The sequence below is a fragment of the Erinaceus europaeus genome, chromosome 18 (genome assembly GCF_950295315.1).
Source record: "Erinaceus europaeus chromosome 18, mEriEur2.1, whole genome shotgun sequence".
NCBI lineage: Eukaryota > Metazoa > Chordata > Mammalia > Eulipotyphla > Erinaceidae > Erinaceus > Erinaceus europaeus.
In genome coordinates, this window is record NC_080179.1 from 52,759,094 (window position 1) to 52,768,820 (window position 9,727).

General features: G+C 39.7%; 1 long non-coding RNA gene across 1 annotated transcript in view; it reads right to left on the minus strand.

Moving 5' to 3' along the window:
- LOC132534332 (uncharacterized) overlaps nucleotides 1-9,727 on the minus strand; it is a 95,869-nt gene that overhangs the window by 42,308 nt on the left and 43,834 nt on the right. The window lies entirely within an intron of this gene.

The following is a 9,727-nucleotide window of genomic DNA, read 5'->3' on the forward strand; positions in this document are numbered from 1 at the left end:
GCACAAGGAGAAGTATCCTCACTCACTCCTTTGTCTGTGCAGCTGGATGAATCCAAGTACTCTTTCTATATCTTCCCTTTCCACAACACTGAGACCCCTGACTCATGGGCTCTCTTCCCAAATTGTACTTCTATATGGATGTTATACACCTACGCTCCTCAGGACTTGAGTCCAACTCTTCCTGTATAAGACTTCTGGTAATGGGCAGAAAGGAAGGAAATAAGAAAAATAAAATGTATAATGTGGCATGTACAAGATTTTTCCCTCAAATACATTAACTCTAAACAATCCAGAGATAGAAGGCTTTTTTTTTTCAAGGCCCATTTTATATTTGAGTACATTGAAACTTATGATGATTAAGTGCCTTCTCCAGGTCTCTATAAGCATGGTCTTTCTAAGTATAGTCCATGTTAGATATGAAGTGCTAAAGGATAGGGGTTTACTGAAGGTAAATTTGTGAGTTTATTGTCCTTACTGGTAAACATTTTAAATGCATATATGATGTTGCCCAAGATGAAAAATAGTAATAGTTTTAACTACTGGGGAGAGCTTTGGGAAATCATTACTCAAATCTCTCTTGGCAGAAAGTGAATTGGTACACATTTTCTAGAGTGCAATTCTACACAAAAGCCCTTTAAAAGTGAGTGCTTTGATTCTGTAATCTCTTTTCCAGGCATTTTGCCTAAGAATATAATTGGACAATTACACAGACATATGTACAAAGCAGCTTATTATAGAAGTTATTACAATAGCAAAAATCTGAGAAAATCAACCAACAGTAGACAATTGGTTAAACACTGTAAGGCATGGCAAAATACTTAGACAACTATGGAAATCACTTGTATGAGCCAACATACTGATGAGGAATGTCACACATGATGAAATAAACAGGTTAGAAACAAAGGAAAAAATTTTCCATGAAAAAAAGCTGGAAGACAAACACTCACAAAACATTAGTAATGATAAATTTCTTATCAGTTAAAGTTTATATATTTTTTTTGATCAGATGTGTTTTCTCTATAAAATAACTGTGCAACTGTACATATCAGGAGGAATACCAAAGAAGACCACATGGGACTGCAACAAGGCAGGATTAGAACGACTTCAGGAACCCACCAAACCATTGGTGAGTACAAACATTTGTGGCTCATGGACAGAGAAGAGCCTAAGGAGAGATTGAGCGGCTGGTAACAGTCTGGCAGTTTACCAGTTGAGGCACCACCTCCAGTCTGCTTTACCAACAAAAAGACTGCTAAAGGGAGAAGAGGACTCCACTAAGACTCACCAAATGCAACTGTGAGTCTCCATTGCTACTGCCCTCAGAGGCTGGAGAAGTAATGGGGGAGGCCCTGTGCTGACATCTGAGAATAGAGAACTGACCAGGAAACTCAGGAGAACTACACCTCGATGGCCTAGCAGTGGGGCTGTATAGTGGGAGCCTTTCCACATTGTTCTCCTGATGAAAACATGGTGAATAATTGCCTCAGAACCTACAGACTATAAATGGGATTTGTTTAGAAACTCACAAGGCTCAGCAGTGCTGCCCAGCTTGGCAGGGAAGCTGAATTGAGCCAGAGCCTTGGATCCTTGGGATGTAAGAGTCTCTTTGCATAACCACTGTGCTATCTCTCCCTCACCCTGCTTTATCTCTTGGTCAGGAATAAGTGATTAAGCTAAGAAGCTTAAATATAGTTTAAAAGCCCTCAGGCTCCCATAGCCTGCAGGGAAGAAAAATCACAAAAGAGGCTTTTAACACCCACTATGCTCCAACACAGGGATTGAAATAATATTGAAACAACTGTCAATTTCCACAACTGTGACCTCTCTAAGTACCTTACTTATACACAAGTCAATCCAGGCAAGAGTGATCAGAAATTTGAAAAGTACTAATAGAGGGCCCTCATAACATACTATATAAAATGGTTAAACCAACAAGAAGAAATATTGGAGAAATGAACCAGGACAAGAGTCCAGATAAAAGCAAAGGTTGAACCACAAAATAATGAGCTCAACATCCAAACACTACTTAAGGAAATAGTCACAGGAGTGGGTAAAGAGGTTGAAAGAATTGTCATCAGAAATGCAGAAACAACAAATGAGACTCTAGAAGAAAACACTGATTATCTCAAGGTTATTAGAAAGCTGAAAGCTGAAATAGCTGAGCTAAGAACACAATTAGCTGAACAAGCAAAAACAATATCTGAACAAGGTAACAAAATAGATAAACTCCAAAAAACAGTAGAGGGGAGAGAGAATAGAATCAATGAGGCTGAAGACAGAATTAGGAAGATCGAGAATGAGTTACAGACAACTAAAAAAGAAAAAGAGATTAAGAGAAACTGAAAACAACAACAGAGCCATATGGGATGACTTCAAAAGAAATAATATATACATTGGCTTGTCAGAGGAAGAAAGAGGGAGGGGGAGAAAGCATTCTTTAGGACATAATAGCTGAGAACTTCTGTAGTCTAGACAACATCAAAGACATAAAGGTTCAAGAAGCCTAGAAGGTCCCAAACAGAATTAACCTAGACTTAAAGACACCAAGACACATCATATTTATAATGGAAAGAAATAAGGATAAATAAAGGATCCTGAAGGCTAACTCAACAAGACAAACATAGACTCAAAGTGAAAGGATGGAAAACTATGATACAAGCCAATGGCCCACAAAAAGGGCAGAAAAAGCTATTCTCATATCTGACACAATATACTTTAAAATAAATAAAATTTTAAAAGATAGGGATGGATATTACTTAATGCTCAGAAGATAAGTTAACCAAGAGGTCTTAACAATTATTAACATCTATGCACCTAATGAGAAGCCATCAAAATACATCAAACATCTACTGAAAGAGCTACAGCAACAGATTAACAGCAACACAGTCATAGTAGGGGACTTCAACAACCCCACTCTCTCAAATTGACAGATCATCCAGGCATAAAAGCAATAAATACATGAGGGAGATAAATGAAGAGATAGATAAACTAGAACTATTGGACATTTTCAGAATCATTCACCCCAAGAAACTGGAATACACATTCCAGTTTACACTTCTTCAGAATACACATCTTCTCAGACTACAGTGGAATTAAACTAACACTTAACAATAAAGAAAATATCAGTTATAGTTCCAAAATGTGGAAGCTCAACAGTACACTACTAAACAACTACTGGGTCAAAGAGGAAATAAAGGAAGAAATCAAAATGTTTTGAGAGTTCAATGAAAATAAAGGAACAAGCTATCAAAAAATTTGGGACAAGCTAAGACAATACTGAGAAGGAAGTTCATAGCCATACAAGCATACATTAGGAAACAAGAAAAAGCACAAATAAACAGCCTGATTGCACACCTTAAAGACCTAGAAGAAGAACAAAGGAACCCTAAAGCAGCCAGAAGAACAGAAAGAACTAAAGTTAGGGCAGAAATATATATATATGTTAAACCATTAATAAAACCATACAAAAGATCAACGAAAGTAAATGTTCATTCTTGGAAAGAGTAGACAAAATCTACAAACCTTTAGATTCCCAAAACAAAAAAGGGAGAAGACCCAAATAAATCGGATCCTAAATGAAAGAGGAGATATCACAACAGTCACAAAAGAAATTCAACATATTATGTAAGGCTTCTATGAACAACTATATGCCACCAATCTAGAGAACCTGGAAAAAATGGACAATTTCCTAGATACCTACAAACTTTCAAAATTAAATAGAGACTAGATAATATGAACAGGCCCATCACAGCCAACGAAATTGAGTTATCAAAAACCTTCCTAAGAATAAAAGCCCTGGACCAGATGGTTTTACAAATGAATTCTTCTACAAAACCTTCCAAGAAGAGTTAATGGTGCCATTTTTAAAAGTCTTCCAGAAGACTGAAGATACAAGACTACTCCCTTCCAGCTTCTATGAAGCCAACATCACTCTGATACCAAAAGCAGACAGGGACACAACCAAAAAAGAAAACTACAGACCAATATCTCTGATGAACATAGATGCTAAAATACTGAACAAAATTCTAGCCAACTGGATACAGCAGTATATTAAAGATTGTTCATCATGACCAAGTAGGCTTTATCCCAAGGATGCAAGATATAATATATGTAAATCAAACAACTTGATACACTACATAAATAAATGGAAGACCAAAAACCACATGGTCATATAAATAGATGCAGATAAAGCCTTTGACAAAATTTAACATCCCTTTATGATTAAAATGCTACAAAATATGGGAATAGATGGAAAATTCCTCAAGATAGTGGAGTCTATATATAGCAAACCTACAGCCAACATCATACTCAATGGTGAAAATCCCTCAGATCAGGTACTAGACAGGGCTGCCCACTATCACCATTACTATACAACATAGTGTTAGAAGTTCTTGCCACAGCAATCAGGCAGGAGCAAGGAATTAAAGGCATACAGATTGGAAAAGAAGAAGTCAAACTCTCCCTATTTTCAGAGGACATGTTAGTATACATAGAAAAACCTAAAGAATCCAGCAAGAAGCTTTTGGAAATCATCAGGCAATACAGAAAGGTGTCATGCTACAAAATTAACATACAAAAGTCAGTGGCATTCCTCTATGTAAACACTAAGTTAGAAGAAGTTGAAATCCAGAAATCAACTCCTTTTACTATAGCAACAAAAACAGTAAAATATCTAGGAATAAACCTAACCAAAGAAGTAAAAGACTTGTATACTGAAAATTATGAGTCACTACTCAAGGAAATTAAAAAAGACACAAAGAAGTGGAAAGATAATCCATGTTCATAGGTTGGAATAATTAGCATCATTAAAATGAATATACTACCCAGAGCCATATACAAAATTAATGCTATCCCCATCAAGATCCCAAACACATTTTAGGATAATAGAACAAATGCTACAAATGATTATCTGGAACCAGAAAAGACCTACAATTGCCAAAACAGTCTTGAGAATAAAGAACAAAACTGAAAGCATTACACTCCCAGATCTCAAATTGTATTATAGGGCCATTGTAATCAAAACTGTTTGGTGCTGGAACATGAAAAGACACACTGATCAGTGGAATAGAATTGAGAGCCCAGAAGTAAGCCCCCACACCTATGGACATCGAATCTTTGACAAAGGTGCCCAGACTATTCAATGGGGAAAGGAGAGTCTCTTCAACAAATAGTGTTGGAAAATGAGTTGAATACAGAAGAATGAAACTTAACCACTGTATTTCACCAAATACAAAAGTAAATTCCAAGTGGATCAAAGACTTGGATGTTATACCAGAAACTATCAGATACTTAGAGGAAAATATTGGTGGAACTCTTTTCCACATAAATTTTAAAGACATTTTCAATGAAATGAATCTAATTGCAAAGAAGACTAAGGCAAGCATAAACTTGTGGGACTAAATCAAATTTAAAAGCTTCTGCATAGCAATAGAAACCACTACCCAAACCACACAAATGGGAGACCCCTCACAAATGGGAGATCTTTACATGCCATACATCAGACAAGAGGCTAATAACCAAAATATATAAAGAGCTTGCTAAACTCAACAAATAACCCCATCCAAAAATGGGGAGAGGACATGGACAGAATATTCACCACAGAAGACATCCAAAAGAATCTTTGCATGTTGCACCATGTGCGCTTAACCTGCTGCGCTACCGCCCAACCCAAGCTTGTGTCTTAATTATTCAGAACTAGGATCTCACATGCACATGATTTCACAATCTTAGGTTGTATTTCTTTTCATTCAAAGAGAGGTAAAGAGATATCACAACTCTCTGTAGCTTCCTTCAGTGCCATACAACCTCCTCCTGTGGTGCCAGAGCTTGAGCCTAGGTTGGGAGCATGGCAAGGCAGTCGCCCCACCCAGTCTTTCTGTCAGGGTTCGTATTTTAAAATGCAGCCTAGATTCATTTCAGTTCACTACGATACCACATACAGATATGAAAGTGACTGTCATGAAGAAAGAACTGTTTCAAGAGAAAGAGAAAACAGAGCACCCCTTCCATGTATGATGTTCTGTTTGTTTTGTCTCTGTTGTATGTGGTGCCTGGGTTGAATCCAGGGTTTCACACAAGCAAGGCATATACTCTACAGCTGTGCTAACTCCCTGGCCCAAGTGTAGGTGACCACCAAAAGGCAAATCTCCATCAGGCCCTTGGTAAACTAGGCTGCCAAGAAAAAAAACATGGGAAAGAATACCATGGCCTTTGATTGAACCCACAACTTCCCCAGTTATGTCTGCAAGCATTAGCAGAACATTCTGATCTGACCTTAGCTTTGCTAGCTGCTGAATAAACCAAAACATATAGAAGAAGTTTGTAAACACCAGGTGCTGCTTGAATTTATGTAACCACTTGCCTTTTGTTTAGCTGTTGATGGGAAGTATATATATATGCCTCAAACCAAATAAAGTTGCTGTGTCTTTGGCACAAGCCCTCCCTACCCTCAGCTCTCATTCCTCCTCTCAAGACCTTTCAACCTTGCCCCGTGCAGGACACTGCGGTGAGACCCAAGGGACAGCATTTAACACTCATGTTTCCCTAGACATTGGAGCCATACAACACAATGAAGGGTCACACAGGGAAGCACCGGGGTCATCCAGGAAACAGAGAAGAGAAAAAAAAATGGGCAAGGGTCTTCATTGTGGCTCCCATGGGAAGGGACAAGTGAGACAAGATACATAGTCTATAATCAGTTTATTTTTATTATTGTGGTAGTTCTGGCATATAGAGTTTGTCCCTAGTTATCTAGTTCCTAACTCGGAGCAAAACAGCCTGAAGTGTAAAGGCCTGATAGAAAAAGGGTGGTGGGAGGAGGGGATGGGACAGAGTGAATGGCTCACCCAGTAGAGAGCACATATTACCATGTACAAGGACCCAGATTCCAGCCCCAGGCACCACATGGGAGAGTCTGCAAGAGGGTGGACAGCTTCATGAATTATGGACCAGTGCTGACTTGCTTCCCCTTCTATCTCTGTTTCTGTATTCCCTCTTCTACCTAGAGGAAGGCAAATTAAAAATTACTGCCAGTAGAGATCTATGAAGTAAACCTTTTCTTTTCCTTTTTAAAAAATATTTATTTATTATTTATTCCCTTTGTTGCCCTTGTTGTTTTATTGTTGTAGTTATGATTGATGTTGTTGTTGTTGGATAGGACAGAGAGAAATGGAGAGAGGAGGGGACTACAGGAAGGGGGAGAGAAAGATAGATACCTGCAGACCTGCTTCACTGCTTGTGAAGCAACGCCCCTGCAGGTGGGGAGCCGGGGGCTTGAACCGGGATCCTTAAGCCAGCCCTTGCGCTTTGTGCCACCTGTGCTTAACCTGCTGCGCTACCGCCCAACTCCTGAAGCAAACCTTGTCATCCCCTAGGGAGCTTTGCAGTCTTGAAATTTTGTGCAGGGAATAAGCCACAGAGATAATTCTGAGACATAAATAAATGAATAGGAGAGAGAAGAGGGAGAGGAAAGGTAGTGATACCCTAGTGGGTCTTTTTCATCTCTGGGAATCAATAAGGGTAATATATACAGGACCAGGAAGGCACCAGATATCAAAATTTCAGAACAAATAGACATACTTACTACAATGGGCCAGATTTCAATCATCTTCTGGCTCAGATGCACTCCCTAAGCTTCACAGAACTGATTGATGTAACTAATCAGGTTGCAGAGACAGGATCATGACCAGGTCTCAATCCTGCAGGAACCAACGCTACAAGGGGCAGGGGCGGGGGGGGGGGGGGAAGGCAGGAAGTGATATTTGACAGCTTCTGAAGCACCAAGCTATTGAAGAGAAATTCAGAGACTCAGAGGGTGACTTTGGGAACTTTAACTTTGACTTGGGAATCCGACCTAATTCCAAGTCCTAACAAGCCAGGCAGAGGCCCCCGTGACCATCTGCTGTGTTCAGACAGGGTTCAGTTTCTCCCTGAGTTCTCTCATGCAGACAGAAACTGAAGCCTGATGAGTAAGTGAGGCCCCCAGGGAATAAGGAAGCCAACAAGGAAAGAGAAAATTCTTTGGTTCTCTTAAGCCAAGACAGAATTCCAGGGACTTGGGTGGCCTTGGAGACTGAGGTAGGTCAGGAAATGAAGCATGCTTTGAATGGCAAGCCTGACTTCTAATGATGCATGAGCAGGTGAGGAAGAAGTAGGTCATTGCTTGCACCTGCACCGACACCTGCACTCTCCCCACCCGCCCCCCAGCAACCTACCTGGATGTGCTTTCCCGGTGTGTGTGTTGGGGTGGGGGGGTGCCACCTCCTTCACTCCTATTACATCCTCAGCTCTGGAAATTAATATTTCTTATTTGGAAAGAAAAAAATCTTTCAGCTTTTCCCCATTGAGTGTGATGTCAACTGTGGGTTTGTCATATCTGGTCTTTATCACATAGAGGAAGAACTGTCTTATTCTCAATTTCTGGAGGGTCTTTGTCAGAAATGGATGTTGGCTTTTGTCAGATGCCCTTTCAGTATCCAGTAGTAGATGACCTTGTGATTTTTATTTTTTGTTGTTGATGATGATGATGATGTGGATTACACTGATTTACAAATGTTGAGTTATCCCTGCTTCCCAGGAGCGAATGTCACTTGGTCTGGCGGATTATTTTCTTAATATGTGGTTGGATTCGATTTGTGAGAATTTTGTTGAGGATATTTGCAACTGTGTTCCTCAGGGGTAGAAGTCTATAGTTTTCTTGGTGGAGATCTTTTCTGCTTTAGAGATCGGGGTGATTTTAGCCTTGGGATTGTACCCTCATACACTAGTCTGAGAAGGTAGCAGAGAGGAGTTTGTCCCCTCTCATTAGAACTGGATCCTACTTCAAGAGTACTTGCAACACTGTTTTGTTGTTGTTTGTTTGTTTGTTTTTGCCACCAGGGTTATCATTGGGGCTCAGTGCCTGCACTACAAATCCTCCGCTCCTGGCAGACATTTTTTCCATTTTTTTTTTCTATTTTGTTTTAATTTCTTTATTGGGGGGGTTAATGTTTCACAGCCAACAGTAAAAATAATAGTCCATACATGCATAACATTTCTCATTTTTCCACACAACAATACAACCCCCACGAGGCCCTTTGCCATCCTGTTCCAGGACCTGAACTCCCCCCAAGCCTCAATCCCAGAGTCTTTTACTTTGGTGCAATACATCAACTCCAGTCTGAGTTCTGCTTAGTGTTTTCATTTCTGATCTTGTTTTTCAACTTCTGCCTGTGAATGAGATCATCTCATATTCATCCTTCTGTTTCTGACTGATTTCACTTAACATGATTTCTTCAAACTCATCCAAGTTGGGCTGAAAATGGTGAAATCACCATTTTACTCTGAAAATGTCCAATAGTTCTAGTTTATCTATCTCTTTATTTAGCTCCTTCATTTCTTTATTGACCTTCTGTGTGGATGATCTGTCAAGCTGCGAGAGTGTGGTATTGAAGTCCCCTACTATGACTGTGTTGCTGTTAATATTTTGTTGTAGCTCCTTTAATAGATGTTTGATATATTTTGATGGCCTCTCCTTGGGTGCATTCTTTCTATTTTATTTGACTTCACCTCTCATGAAGCATTCTTCTGCAGGGAGAGGGCTGGAACCCAGGTCCTTGAGCACGGTGATATGTGTGTTTAACCGGAGGTGCCACCACCCAGCCCCTGAGAACCTGCAATACTTACACAGTCACTGAGACTGATCTGGCTCTACTATGAAACTGGCACTTGTGAGGATTTGGGAAATCAA